We start from the raw sequence: 13,669 nt of genomic DNA, 5'->3' as shown, positions 1-13,669 counted from the left end.
AAGCTAACGTGGAACCTTTTACACCCCTAGAATGCTACTCGAGCCAAAGAGACCATCGCCCCTGAATAAACACAGCCCAGCTAAGCTGCTTCCGTCCACATACAAAGAGCTCTTTTCCAAAAGTATCCTCCATTCTAACTCGGGAGTTCAAAACGTAGGCAGCGAGCAACAGAGTTATTTGTCGGGAGAGCAATTGAAAGACGACGTGGAACCTTCTTCACTCGTACATAGGCTGCTACTTAAGCAAAAAAGACCATCGTCCCTGGGTGGGCTTGAACCACCATCCTTTCGGTTAACAGCCGAACGCGCTAACCAATTGCGCCACAGAGACGCAAACAGATCTTTCTACAGGAACTCTCAGCCAGGCAGGCCAGGCACAGGTTTCTCAGATCAACTTTTTAACATAATATGACAAAAAGAAATCAGCAAAAACAAAGAGACAATTGCTGATGCTCAGGAGGACTCGAGGCGCCGACAATAAGCTCCTGCTGATGGATTCCATCACAAAGACCAAATACATTTTAGCCACTTTTGAAAAGTCAGTCGATAAATAGACCTTCTCAACGAACAGACCACCGGCAGCAGAGTGGCGCAGCGGAAGCGTGCTGGGCCCATAACCCAGAGGTCGATGGATCGAAACCATCCTCTGCTAGTTGATTCTTTTTATACAGGTCATCATTATATTTCTTCGATAAGACTGATATTGTGCTACATTGCAACTTTCGTCTCCAAACTATTAAGGGGTTTTTTATTGCTTACCCCTCGGTTCTTCGTAGATATGTAAAGGGTTTGCTTGGAAGAGGTGTGCATGTATTTGTAAGCCACCCTTCACCTTTTAAACTCCTCCGATGATCTTCTACTATGGTAAAATGGAACTCACACTGTAAAAAAAAAAGCAAGCTATTCTTACATAAAAATTGCCATATAGCATTGCAGCTTCTCACCTGACATGATGAGAAAATCACCGTGAAGTGTGGCAAGAAGCTAAAGGCAGACCTGTCATGCCAGGGGGATTAGCTCAAGTGGCAGAGCGCTCGCTTTGCATGCGAGAGGCAGCGGGATTGATGCCCGCATTCTCCAAGAGTTATTTTTCACATGGTAGCAGTGATTGTCTTTTTACCTCATGCTCAAAACTCCAACAGCTAAAACTAGGAGGCTTTCGATCAAGGACAAAACAAGCCTTCGATAGCTCAGCTGGTAGAGCCGAAGACTGTAGAAGAAAGTTAGCAATCCTTAGGTCGCTGGTTCAATTCCGGCTCGAAGGAGTTTTGCGCATTCTATCGGAAGGTTCATCCGGCTGGTAAACACAGCCCAGCTATGCTCGTTCCGTCCACCTACAAACAGCTCTTCTAGAAAGGTCTCCTCCGTTGTACCTGAGGAGTGAGGAGATCAAAACGTAAGCACAAATCAACAGAGAGTTTTTTGTCTTCTCCGTAGATATGTAAAGGCTTTGCTTGGAAGAGGCGTGCATGTATTTGGAAGCCACCCTTCACCTTGTAAAGTCCTCCGATGATCTTCTACTATGGCAACATGGAACTCACACTTAAAAAAAAAAAAAAAAAAAAAAAAAAGCTATTCTTACAGAAAAAAAATACCATATAACAATGCAGCTTCTCACCTGACATGATAAGAAAATCCCTATGAAGTGTGGCAAGAAACTAAAGGCACAACTGTCCCGCCAGGGGAATTAGCTCAAGTGGTAGAGCGCTCGCTTCGCATGTGAGAGGCAGCGGGATCGATGCCCGCATTCTCCAAGAGTTATTTTTCACATGGTAGCAGTGATTGCCTTTTCACCTCATGCTCAAAACTCCAACAGCTAAAACTAGGAGGCTTTCAACCAAGGCCAAGACAAGCCTTCAATAGCTCAGCTGGTAGAGCCAAAGACTGTAGATGTAAATGAGCAAATCCTTCGGTTGCTGGTTCAATTCCAGCTCGAAGGATGTTTGCGCGTTCTATCGGAGGGCTCATCCTGCTAGTAAACACAGCCCAGCTATGCTCCCTCTGTCCACCTACAAACAGTTCTTCTAGAAGGGTCTCCTCCGTTGTACCTGAGGAGTTCAAAACGTAAGCACAAAGCAACAAAGAGTTTTTTGTTGGGAGAGCAGCTCAGCCGAAAGCTAACGTGGAACCTTTTACACCCCTAGAATGCTACTCGAGCCAAAGAGACCATCGCCCCTGAATAAACACAGCCCAGCTAAGCTGCTTCCGTCCACATACAAAGAGCTCTTTTCCAAAAGTATCCTCCATTCTAACTCGGGAGTTCAAAACGTAGGCAGCGAGCAACAGAGTTATTTGTCGGGAGAGCAATTGAAAGACGACGTGGAACCTTCTTCACTCGTACATAGGCTGCTACTTAAGCAAAAAAGACCATCGTCCCTGGGTGGGCTTGAACCACCATCCTTTCGGTTAACAGCCGAACGCGCTAACCAATTGCGCCACAGAGACGCAAACAGATCTTTCTACAGGAACTCTCAGCCAGGCAGGCCAGGCACAGGTTTCTCAGATCAACTTTTTAACATAATATGACAAAAAGAAATCAGCAAAAACAAAGAGACAATTGCTGATGCTCAGGAGGACTCGAGGCGCCGACAATAAGCTCCTGCTGATGGATTCCATCACAAAGACCAAATACATTTTAGCCACTTTTGAAAAGTCAGTCGATAAATAGACCTTCTCAACGAACAGACCACCGGCAGCAGAGTGGCGCAGCGGAAGCGTGCTGGGCCCATAACCCAGAGGTCGATGGATCGAAACCATCCTCTGCTAGTTGATTCTTTTTATACAGGTCATCATTATATTTCTTCGATAAGACTGATATTGTGCTACATTGCAACTTTCGTCTCCAAACTATTAAGGGGTTTTTTATTGCTTACCCCTCGGTTCTTCGTAGATATGTAAAGGGTTTGCTTGGAAGAGGTGTGCATGTATTTGTAAGCCACCCTTCACCTTTTAAACTCCTCCGATGATCTTCTACTATGGTAAAATGGAACTCACACTGTAAAAAAAAAAGCAAGCTATTCTTACATAAAAATTGCCATATAGCATTGCAGCTTCTCACCTGACATGATGAGAAAATCACCGTGAAGTGTGGCAAGAAGCTAAAGGCAGACCTGTCATGCCAGGGGGATTAGCTCAAGTGGCAGAGCGCTCGCTTTGCATGCGAGAGGCAGCGGGATTGATGCCCGCATTCTCCAAGAGTTATTTTTCACATGGTAGCAGTGATTGTCTTTTTACCTCATGCTCAAAACTCCAACAGCTAAAACTAGGAGGCTTTCGATCAAGGACAAAACAAGCCTTCGATAGCTCAGCTGGTAGAGCCGAAGACTGTAGAAGAAAGTTAGCAATCCTTAGGTTGCTGGTTCAATTCCGGCTCGAAGGAGTTTTGCGCATTCTATCGGAAGGTTCATCCGGCTGGTAAACACAGCCCAGCTATGCTCGTTCCGTCCACCTACAAACAGCTCTTCTAGAAAGGTCTCCTCCGTTGTACCTGAGGAGTGAGGAGATCAAAACGTAAGCACAAATCAACAGAGAGTTTTTTGTCTTCTCCGTAGATATGTAAAGGCTTTGCTTGGAAGAGGCGTGCATGTATTTGGAAGCCACCCTTCACCTTGTAAAGTCCTCCGATGATCTTCTACTATGGCAACATGGAACTCACACTTAAAAAAAAAAAAAAAAAAAAAAAAAGCTATTCTTACAGAAAAAAAATACCATATAACAATGCAGCTTCTCACCTGACATGATAAGAAAATCCCTATGAAGTGTGGCAAGAAACTAAAGGCACAACTGTCCCGCCAGGGGAATTAGCTCAAGTGGTAGAGCGCTCGCTTCGCATGTGAGAGGCAGCGGGATCGATGCCCGCATTCTCCAAGAGTTATTTTTCACATGGTAGCAGTGATTGCCTTTTCACCTCATGCTCAAAACTCCAACAGCTAAAACTAGGAGGCTTTCAACCAAGGCCAAGACAAGCCTTCAATAGCTCAGCTGGTAGAGCCAAAGACTGTAGATGTAAATGAGCAAATCCTTCGGTTGCTGGTTCAATTCCAGCTCGAAGGATGTTTGCGCGTTCTATCGGAGGGCTCATCCTGCTAGTAAACACAGCCCAGCTATGCTCCCTCTGTCCACCTACAAACAGTTCTTCTAGAAGGGTCTCCTCCGTTGTACCTGAGGAGTTCAAAACGTAAGCACAAAGCAACAGAGAGTTTTTTGTTGGGAGAGCAGCTCAGCCGAAAGCTAACGTGGAACCTTTTACACCCCTAGAATGCTACTCGAGCCAAAGAGACCATCGCCCCTGAATAAACACAGCCCAGCTAAGCTGCTTCCGTCCACATACAAAGAGCTCTTTTCCAAAAGTATCCTCCATTCTAACTCGGGAGTTCAAAACGTAGGCAGCGAGCAACAGAGTTATTTGTCGGGAGAGCAATTGAAAGACGACGTGGAACCTTCTTCACTCGTACATAGGCTGCTACTTAAGCAAAAGAGACCATCGTCCCTGGGTGGGCTTGAACCACCATCCTTTCGGTTAACAGCCGAACGCGCTAACCAATTGCGCCACAGAGACGCAAACAGATCTTTCTACAGGAACTCTCAGCCAGGCAGGCCAGGCACAGGTTTCTCAGATCAACTTTTTAACATAATATGACAAAAAGAAATCAGCAAAAACAAAGAGACAATTGCTGATGCTCAGGAGGACTCGAGGCGCCGACAATAAGCTCCTGCTGATGGATTCCATCACAAAGACCAAATACATTTTAGCCACTTTTGAAAAGTCAGTCGATAAATAGACCTTCTCAACGAACAGACCACCGGCAGCAGAGTGGCGCAGCGGAAGCGTGCTGGGCCCATAACCCAGAGGTCGATGGATCGAAACCATCCTCTGCTAGTTGATTCTTTTTATACAGGTCATCATTATATTTCTTCGATAAGACTGATATTGTGCTACATTGCAACTTTCGTCTCCAAACTATTAAGGGGTTTTTTATTGCTTACCCCTCGGTTCTTCGTAGATATGTAAAGGGTTTGCTTGGAAGAGGTGTGCATGTATTTGTAAGCCACCCTTCACCTTTTAAACTCCTCCGATGATCTTCTACTATGGTAAAATGGAACTCACACTGTAAAAAAAAAAGCAAGCTATTCTTACATAAAAATTGCCATATAGCATTGCAGCTTCTCACCTGACATGATGAGAAAATCACCGTGAAGTGTGGCAAGAAGCTAAAGGCAGACCTGTCATGCCAGGGGGATTAGCTCAAGTGGCAGAGCGCTCGCTTTGCATGCGAGAGGCAGCGGGATCGATGCCCGCATTCTCCAAGAGTTATTTTTCACATGGTAGCAGTGATTGTCTTTTTACCTCATGCTCAAAACTCCAACAGCTAAAACTAGGAGGCTTTCGATCAAAGACAAAACAAGCCTTCGATAGCTCAGCTGGTAGAGCCGAAGACTGTAGAAGAAAGTTAGCAATCCTTAGGTCGCTGGTTCAATTCCGGCTCGAAGGAGTTTTGCGCATTCTATCGGAAGGTTCATCCGGCTGGTAAACACAGCCCAGCTATGCTCGTTCCGTCCACCTACAAACAGCTCTTCTAGAAAGGTCTCCTCCGTTGTACCTGAGGAGTGAGGAGATCAAAACGTAAGCACAAATCAACAGAGAGTTTTTTGTCTTCTCCGTAGATATGTAAAGGCTTTGCTTGGAAGAGGCGTGCATGTATTTGGAAGCCACCCTTCACCTTGTAAAGTCCTCCGATGATCTTCTACTATGGCAACATGGAACTCACACTTAAAAAAAAAAAAAAAAAAAAAAAAGCTATTCTTACAGAAAAAAAATACCATATAACAATGCAGCTTCTCACCTGACATGATAAGAAAATCCCTATGAAGTGTGGCAAGAAACTAAAGGCACAACTGTCCCGCCAGGGGAATTAGCTCAAGTGGTAGAGCGCTCGCTTCGCATGTGAGAGGCAGCGGGATCGATGCCCGCATTCTCCAAGAGTTATTTTTCACATGGTAGCAGTGATTGCCTTTTCACCTCATGCTCAAAACTCCAACAGCTAAAACTAGGAGGCTTTCAACCAAGGCCAAGGCAAGCCTTCAATAGCTCAGCTGGTAGAGCCAAAGACTGTAGATGTAAATGAGCAAATCCTTGGGTTGCTGGTTCAATTCCAGCTCGAAGGATGTTTGCGCGTTCTAGCGGAGGGCTCATCCTGCTAGTAAACACAGCCCAGCTATGCTCCCTCTGTCCACCTACAAACAGCTCTTCTAGAAGGGTCTCCTCCGTTGTACCTGAGGAGTTCAAAACGTAAGCACAAAGCAACAGAGAGTTTTTTGTTGGGAGAGCAGCTCAGCCGAAAGCTAACGTGGAACCTTTTACACCCCTAGAATGCTACTCGAGCCAAAGAGACCATCGCCCCTGAATAAACACAGCCCAGCTAAGCTGCTTCCGTCCACATACAAAGAGCTCTTTTCCAAAAGTATCCTCCATTCTAACTCGGGAGTTCAAAACGTAGGCAGCGAGCAACAGAGTTATTTGTCGGGAGAGCAATTGAAAGACGACGTGGAACCTTCTTCACTCGTACATAGGCTGCTACTTAAGCAAAAAAGACCATCGTCCCTGGGTGGGCTTGAACCACCATCCTTTCGGTTAACAGCCGAACGCGCTAACCAATTGCGCCACAGAGACGCAAACAGATCTTTCTACAGGAACTCTCAGCCAGGCAGGCCAGGCACAGGTTTCTCAGATCAACTTTTTAACATAATATGACAAAAAGAAATCAGCAAAAACAAAGAGACAATTGCTGATGCTCAGGAGGACTCGAGGCGCCGACAATAAGCTCCTGCTGATGGATTCCATCACAAAGACCAAATACATTTTAGCCACTTTTGAAAAGTCAGTCGATAAATAGACCTTCTCAACGAACAGACCACCGGCAGCAGAGTGGCGCAGCGGAAGCGTGCTGGGCCCATAACCCAGAGGTCGATGGATCGAAACCATCCTCTGCTAGTTGATTCTTTTTATACAGGTCATCATTATATTTCTTCGATAAGACTGATATTGTGCTACATTGCAACTTTCGTCTCCAAACTATTAAGGGGTTTTTTATTGCTTACCCCTCGGTTCTTCGTAGATATGTAAAGGGTTTGCTTGGAAGAGGTGTGCATGTATTTGTAAGCCACCCTTCACCTTTTAAACTCCTCCGATGATCTTCTACTATGGTAAAATGGAACTCACACTGTAAAAAAAAAAGCAAGCTATTCTTACATAAAAATTGCCATATAGCATTGCAGCTTCTCACCTGACATGATGAGAAAATCACCGTGAAGTGTGGCAAGAAACTAAAGGCAGACCTGTCATGCCAGGGGGATTAGCTCAAGTGGTAGAGCGCTCGCTTTGCATGCGAGAGGCAGCGGGATTGATGCCCGCATTCTCCAAGAGTTATTTTTCACATGGTAGCAGTGATTGTCTTTTTACCTCATGCTCAAAACTCCAACAGCTAAAACTAGGAGGCTTTCGATCAAGGACAAAACAAGCCTTCGATAGCTCAGCTGGTAGAGCCGAAGACTGTAGAAGAAAGTTAGCAATCCTTAGGTCGCTGGTTCAATTCCGGCTCGAAGGAGTTTTGCGCATTCTATCGGAAGGTTCATCCGGCTGGTAAACACAGCCCAGCTATGCTCGTTCCGTCCACCTACAAACAGCTCTTCTAGAAAGGTCTCCTCCGTTGTACCTGAGGAGTGAGGAGATCAAAACGTAAGCACAAATCAACAGAGAGTTTTTTGTCTTCTCCGTAGATATGTAAAGGCTTTGCTTGGAAGAGGCGTGCATGTATTTGGAAGCCACCCTTCACCTTGTAAAGTCCTCCGATGATCTTCTACTATGGCAACATGGAACTCACACTTAAAAAAAAAAAAAAAAAAAAAAAAAGCTATTCTTACAGAAAAAAAATACCATATAACAATGCAGCTTCTCACCTGACATGATAAGAAAATCCCTATGAAGTGTGGCAAGAAACTAAAGGCACAACTGTCCCGCCAGGGGAATTAGCTCAAGTGGTAGAGCGCTCGCTTCGCATGTGAGAGGCAGCGGGATCGATGCCCGCATTCTCCAAGAGTTATTTTTCACATGGTAGCAGTGATTGCCTTTTCACCTCATGCTCAAAACTCCAACAGCTAAAACTAGGAGGCTTTCAACCAAGGCCAAGACAAGCCTTCAATAGCTCAGCTGGTAGAGCCAAAGACTGTAGATGTAAATGAGCAAATCCTTCGGTTGCTGGTTCAATTCCAGCTCGAAGGATGTTTGCGCGTTCTATCGGAGGGCTCATCCTGCTAGTAAACACAGCCCAGCTATGCTCCCTCTGTCCACCTACAAACAGCTCTTCTAGAAGGGTCTCCTCCGTTGTACCTGAGGAGTTCAAAACGTAAGCACAAAGCAACAGAGAGTTTTTTGTTGGGAGAGCAGCTCAGCCGAAAGCTAACGTGGAACCTTTTACACCCCTAGAATGCTACTCGAGCCAAAGAGACCATCGCCCCTGAATAAACACAGCCCAGCTAAGCTGCTTCCGTCCACATACAAAGAGCTCTTTTCCAAAAGTATCCTCCATTCTAACTCGGGAGTTCAAAACGTAGGCAGCGAGCAACAGAGTTATTTGTCGGGAGAGCAATTGAAAGACGACGTGGAACCTTCTTCACTCGTACATAGGCTGCTACTTAAGCAAAAAAGACCATCGTCCCTGGGTGGGCTTGAACCACCATCCTTTCGGTTAACAGCCGAACGCGCTAACCAATTGCGCCACAGAGACGCAAACAGATCTTTCTACAGGAACTCTCAGCCAGGCAGGCCAGGCACAGGTTTCTCAGATCAACTTTTTAACATAATATGACAAAAAGAAATCAGCAAAAACAAAGAGACAATTGCTGATGCTCAGGAGGACTCGAGGCGCCGACAATAAGCTCCTGCTGATGGATTCCATCACAAAGACCAAATACATTTTAGCCACTTTTGAAAAGTCAGTCGATAAATAGACCTTCTCAACGAACAGACCACCGGCAGCAGAGTGGCGCAGCGGAAGCGTGCTGGGCCCATAACCCAGAGGTCGATGGATCGAAACCATCCTCTGCTAGTTGATTCTTTTTATACAGGTCATCATTATATTTCTTCGATAAGACTGATATTGTGCTACATTGCAACTTTCGTCTCCAAACTATTAAGGGGTTTTTTATTGCTTACCCCTCGGTTCTTCGTAGATATGTAAAGGGTTTGCTTGGAAGAGGTGTGCATGTATTTGTAAGCCACCCTTCACCTTTTAAACTCCTCCGATGATCTTCTACTATGGTAAAATGGAACTCACACTGTAAAAAAAAAAGCAAGCTATTCTTACATAAAAATTGCCATATAGCATTGCAGCTTCTCACCTGACATGATGAGAAAATCACCGTGAAGTGTGGCAAGAAGCTAAAGGCAGACCTGTCATGCCAGGGGGATTAGCTCAAGTGGCAGAGCGCTCGCTTTGCATGCGAGAGGCAGCGGGATCGATGCCCGCATTCTCCAAGAGTTATTTTTCACATGGTAGCAGTGATTGTCTTTTTACCTCATGCTCAAAACTCCAACAGCTAAAACTAGGAGGCTTTCGATCAAAGACAAAACAAGCCTTCGATAGCTCAGCTGGTAGAGCCGAAGACTGTAGAAGAAAGTTAGCAATCCTTAGGTCGCTGGTTCAATTCCGGCTCGAAGGAGTTTTGCGCATTCTATCGGAAGGTTCATCCGGCTGGTAAACACAGCCCAGCTATGCTCGTTCCGTCCACCTACAAACAGCTCTTCTAGAAAGGTCTCCTCCGTTGTACCTGAGGAGTGAGGAGATCAAAACGTAAGCACAAATCAACAGAGAGTTTTTTGTCTTCTCCGTAGATATGTAAAGGCTTTGCTTGGAAGAGGCGTGCATGTATTTGGAAGCCACCCTTCACCTTGTAAAGTCCTCCGATGATCTTCTACTATGGCAACATGGAACTCACACTTAAAAAAAAAAAAAAAAAAAAAAAAAGCTATTCTTACAGAAAAAAAATACCATATAACAATGCAGCTTCTCACCTGACATGATAAGAAAATCCCTATGAAGTGTGGCAAGAAACTAAAGGCACAACTGTCCCGCCAGGGGAATTAGCTCAAGTGGTAGAGCGCTCGCTTCGCATGTGAGAGGCAGCGGGATCGATGCCCGCATTCTCCAAGAGTTATTTTTCACATGGTAGCAGTGATTGCCTTTTCACCTCATGCTCAAAACTCCAACAGCTAAAACTAGGAGGCTTTCAACCAAGGCCAAGGCAAGCCTTCAATAGCTCAGCTGGTAGAGCCAAAGACTGTAGATGTAAATGAGCAAATCCTTGGGTTGCTGGTTCAATTCCAGCTCGAAGGATGTTTGCGCGTTCTAGCGGAGGGCTCATCCTGCTAGTAAACACAGCCCAGCTATGCTCCCTCTGTCCACCTACAAACAGCTCTTCTAGAAGGGTCTCCTCCGTTGTACCTGAGGAGTTCAAAACGTAAGCACAAAGCAACAGAGAGTTTTTTGTTGGGAGAGCAGCTCAGCCGAAAGCTAACGTGGAACCTTTTACACCCCTAGAATGCTACTCGAGCCAAAGAGACCATCGCCCCTGAATAAACACAGCCCAGCTAAGCTGCTTCCGTCCACATACAAAGAGCTCTTTTCCAAAAGTATCCTCCATTCTAACTCGGGAGTTCAAAACGTAGGCAGCGAGCAACAGAGTTATTTGTCGGGAGAGCAATTGAAAGACGACGTGGAACCTTCTTCACTCGTACATAGGCTGCTACTTAAGCAAAAAAGACCATCGTCCCTGGGTGGGCTTGAACCACCATCCTTTCGGTTAACAGCCGAACGCGCTAACCAATTGCGCCACAGAGACGCAAACAGATCTTTCTACAGGAACTCTCAGCCAGGCAGGCCAGGCACAGGTTTCTCAGATCAACTTTTTAACATAATATGACAAAAAGAAATCAGCAAAAACAAAGAGACAATTGCTGATGCTCAGGAGGACTCGAGGCGCCGACAATAAGCTCCTGCTGATGGATTCCATCACAAAGACCAAATACATTTTAGCCACTTTTGAAAAGTCAGTCGATAAATAGACCTTCTCAACGAACAGACCACCGGCAGCAGAGTGGCGCAGCGGAAGCGTGCTGGGCCCATAACCCAGAGGTCGATGGATCGAAACCATCCTCTGCTAGTTGATTCTTTTTATACAGGTCATCATTATATTTCTTCGATAAGACTGATATTGTGCTACATTGCAACTTTCGTCTCCAAACTATTAAGGGGTTTTTTATTGCTTACCCCTCGGTTCTTCGTAGATATGTAAAGGGTTTGCTTGGAAGAGGTGTGCATGTATTTGTAAGCCACCCTTCACCTTTTAAACTCCTCCGATGATCTTCTACTATGGTAAAATGGAACTCACACTGTAAAAAAAAAAGCAAGCTATTCTTACATAAAAATTGCCATATAGCATTGCAGCTTCTCACCTGACATGATGAGAAAATCACCGTGAAGTGTGGCAAGAAACTAAAGGCAGACCTGTCATGCCAGGGGGATTAGCTCAAGTGGTAGAGCGCTCGCTTTGCATGCGAGAGGCAGCGGGATTGATGCCCGCATTCTCCAAGAGTTATTTTTCACATGGTAGCAGTGATTGTCTTTTTACCTCATGCTCAAAACTCCAACAGCTAAAACTAGGAGGCTTTCGATCAAGGACAAAACAAGCCTTCGATAGCTCAGCTGGTAGAGCCGAAGACTGTAGAAGAAAGTTAGCAATCCTTAGGTCGCTGGTTCAATTCCGGCTCGAAGGAGTTTTGCGCATTCTATCGGAAGGTTCATCCGGCTGGTAAACACAGCCCAGCTATGCTCGTTCCGTCCACCTACAAACAGCTCTTCTAGAAAGGTCTCCTCCGTTGTACCTGAGGAGTGAGGAGATCAAAACGTAAGCACAAATCAACAGAGAGTTTTTTGTCTTCTCCGTAGATATGTAAAGGCTTTGCTTGGAAGAGGCGTGCATGTATTTGGAAGCCACCCTTCACCTTGTAAAGTCCTCCGATGATCTTCTACTATGGCAACATGGAACTCACACTTAAAAAAAAAAAAAAAAAAAAAAAAAAGCTATTCTTACAGAAAAAAAATACCATATAACAATGCAGCTTCTCACCTGACATGATAAGAAAATCCCTATGAAGTGTGGCAAGAAACTAAAGGCACAACTGTCCCGCCAGGGGAATTAGCTCAAGTGGTAGAGCGCTCGCTTCGCATGTGAGAGGCAGCGGGATCGATGCCCGCATTCTCCAAGAGTTATTTTTCACATGGTAGCAGTGATTGCCTTTTCACCTCATGCTCAAAACTCCAACAGCTAAAACTAGGAGGCTTTCAACCAAGGCCAAGACAAGCCTTCAATAGCTCAGCTGGTAGAGCCAAAGACTGTAGATGTAAATGAGCAAATCCTTCGGTTGCTGGTTCAATTCCAGCTCGAAGGATGTTTGCGCGTTCTATCGGAGGGCTCATCCTGCTAGTAAACACAGCCCAGCTATGCTCCCTCTGTCCACCTACAAACAGCTCTTCTAGAAGGGTCTCCTCCGTTGTACCTGAGGAGTTCAAAACGTAAGCACAAAGCAACAGAGAGTTTTTTGTTGGGAGAGCAGCTCAGCCGAAAGCTAACGTGGAACCTTTTACACCCCTAGAATGCTACTCGAGCCAAAGAGACCATCGCCCCTGAATAAACACAGCCCAGCTAAGCTGCTTCCGTCCACATACAAAGAGCTCTTTTCCAAAAGTATCCTCCATTCTAACTCGGGAGTTCAAAACGTAGGCAGCGAGCAACAGAGTTATTTGTCGGGAGAGCAATTGAAAGACGACGTGGAACCTTCTTCACTCGTACATAGGCTGCTACTTAAGCAAAAAAGACCATCGTCCCTGGGTGGGCTTGAACCACCATCCTTTCGGTTAACAGCCGAACGCGCTAACCAATTGCGCCACAGAGACGCAAACAGATCTTTCTACAGGAACTCTCAGCCAGGCAGGCCAGGCACAGGTTTCTCAGATCAACTTTTTAACATAATATGACAAAAAGAAATCAGCAAAAACAAAGAGACAATTGCTGATGCTCAGGAGGACTCGAGGCGCCGACAATAAGCTCCTGCTGATGGATTCCATCACAAAGACCAAATACATTTTAGCCACTTTTGAAAAGTCAGTCGATAAATAGACCTTCTCAACGAACAGACCACCGGCAGCAGAGTGGCGCAGCGGAAGCGTGCTGGGCCCATAACCCAGAGGTCGATGGATCGAAACCATCCTCTGCTAGTTGATTCTTTTTATACAGGTCATCATTATATTTCTTCGATAAGACTGATATTGGGCTACATTGCAACTTTCGTCTCCAAACTATTAAGGGGTTTTTTATTGCTTACCCCTCGGTTCTTCGTAGATATGTAAAGGGTTTGCTTGGAAGAGGTGTGCATGTATTTGTAAGCCACCCTTCACCTTTTAAACTCCTCCGATGATCTTCTACTATGGTAAAATGGAACTCACACTGTAAAAAAAAAAGCAAGCTATTCTTACATAAAAATTGCCATATAGCATTGCAGCTTCTCACCTGACATGATGAGAAAATCACCGTGAAGTGTGGCAAGAAGCTAAAG

The 13,669-nt window shown here is 45.3% G+C and overlaps 15 non-coding genes across 15 annotated transcripts; 8 read left to right on the top strand and 7 right to left on the bottom strand.

Annotated features, from left to right (window-relative positions):
• Nucleotides 1–257: 257 nt before the first annotated feature.
• Nucleotides 258–331, bottom strand: TRNAN-GUU (transfer RNA asparagine (anticodon GUU)). Its single transcript has one exon. It is a non-coding gene; the product is annotated as a tRNA-Asn (tRNA).
• Nucleotides 332–1,681: 1,350 nt separating this feature from the next.
• On the top strand, nt 1,682–1,754 carry TRNAA-CGC (transfer RNA alanine (anticodon CGC)). Its single transcript has one exon. It is a non-coding gene; the product is annotated as a tRNA-Ala (tRNA).
• Nucleotides 1,755–2,371: 617 nt separating this feature from the next.
• TRNAN-GUU (transfer RNA asparagine (anticodon GUU)) lies at nt 2,372–2,445 on the bottom strand. Its single transcript has one exon. It is a non-coding gene; the product is annotated as a tRNA-Asn (tRNA).
• Nucleotides 2,446–3,794: 1,349 nt separating this feature from the next.
• TRNAA-CGC (transfer RNA alanine (anticodon CGC)) lies at nt 3,795–3,867 on the top strand. The gene has a single exon. It is a non-coding gene; the product is annotated as a tRNA-Ala (tRNA).
• Nucleotides 3,868–4,484: 617 nt separating this feature from the next.
• TRNAN-GUU (transfer RNA asparagine (anticodon GUU)) lies at nt 4,485–4,558 on the bottom strand. Its single transcript has one exon. It is a non-coding gene; the product is annotated as a tRNA-Asn (tRNA).
• A 676-nt stretch (nt 4,559–5,234) lies between these two features.
• Nucleotides 5,235–5,307, top strand: TRNAA-UGC (transfer RNA alanine (anticodon UGC)). Its single transcript has one exon. It is a non-coding gene; the product is annotated as a tRNA-Ala (tRNA).
• A 599-nt stretch (nt 5,308–5,906) lies between these two features.
• On the top strand, nt 5,907–5,979 carry TRNAA-CGC (transfer RNA alanine (anticodon CGC)). The gene has a single exon. It is a non-coding gene; the product is annotated as a tRNA-Ala (tRNA).
• Nucleotides 5,980–6,596: 617 nt separating this feature from the next.
• Nucleotides 6,597–6,670, bottom strand: TRNAN-GUU (transfer RNA asparagine (anticodon GUU)). Its single transcript has one exon. It is a non-coding gene; the product is annotated as a tRNA-Asn (tRNA).
• Nucleotides 6,671–8,019: 1,349 nt separating this feature from the next.
• Nucleotides 8,020–8,092, top strand: TRNAA-CGC (transfer RNA alanine (anticodon CGC)). The gene has a single exon. It is a non-coding gene; the product is annotated as a tRNA-Ala (tRNA).
• Nucleotides 8,093–8,709: 617 nt separating this feature from the next.
• Nucleotides 8,710–8,783, bottom strand: TRNAN-GUU (transfer RNA asparagine (anticodon GUU)). Its single transcript has one exon. It is a non-coding gene; the product is annotated as a tRNA-Asn (tRNA).
• Nucleotides 8,784–9,459: 676 nt separating this feature from the next.
• On the top strand, nt 9,460–9,532 carry TRNAA-UGC (transfer RNA alanine (anticodon UGC)). Its single transcript has one exon. It is a non-coding gene; the product is annotated as a tRNA-Ala (tRNA).
• A 600-nt stretch (nt 9,533–10,132) lies between these two features.
• Nucleotides 10,133–10,205, top strand: TRNAA-CGC (transfer RNA alanine (anticodon CGC)). Its single transcript has one exon. It is a non-coding gene; the product is annotated as a tRNA-Ala (tRNA).
• A 617-nt stretch (nt 10,206–10,822) lies between these two features.
• TRNAN-GUU (transfer RNA asparagine (anticodon GUU)) lies at nt 10,823–10,896 on the bottom strand. The gene has a single exon. It is a non-coding gene; the product is annotated as a tRNA-Asn (tRNA).
• Nucleotides 10,897–12,246: 1,350 nt separating this feature from the next.
• TRNAA-CGC (transfer RNA alanine (anticodon CGC)) lies at nt 12,247–12,319 on the top strand. The gene has a single exon. It is a non-coding gene; the product is annotated as a tRNA-Ala (tRNA).
• Nucleotides 12,320–12,936: 617 nt separating this feature from the next.
• TRNAN-GUU (transfer RNA asparagine (anticodon GUU)) lies at nt 12,937–13,010 on the bottom strand. The gene has a single exon. It is a non-coding gene; the product is annotated as a tRNA-Asn (tRNA).
• Between the last annotated feature and the right edge of the window lie 659 nt (nt 13,011–13,669).

This window comes from Anomaloglossus baeobatrachus, chromosome 3, assembly GCF_048569485.1.
Source record: "Anomaloglossus baeobatrachus isolate aAnoBae1 chromosome 3, aAnoBae1.hap1, whole genome shotgun sequence".
In the NCBI taxonomy this organism is placed as follows: domain Eukaryota; kingdom Metazoa; phylum Chordata; class Amphibia; order Anura; family Aromobatidae; genus Anomaloglossus; species Anomaloglossus baeobatrachus.
Note: the sequence above shows the minus strand (reverse complement) of the source record. Positions and strands in the feature narration are given on the sequence as shown.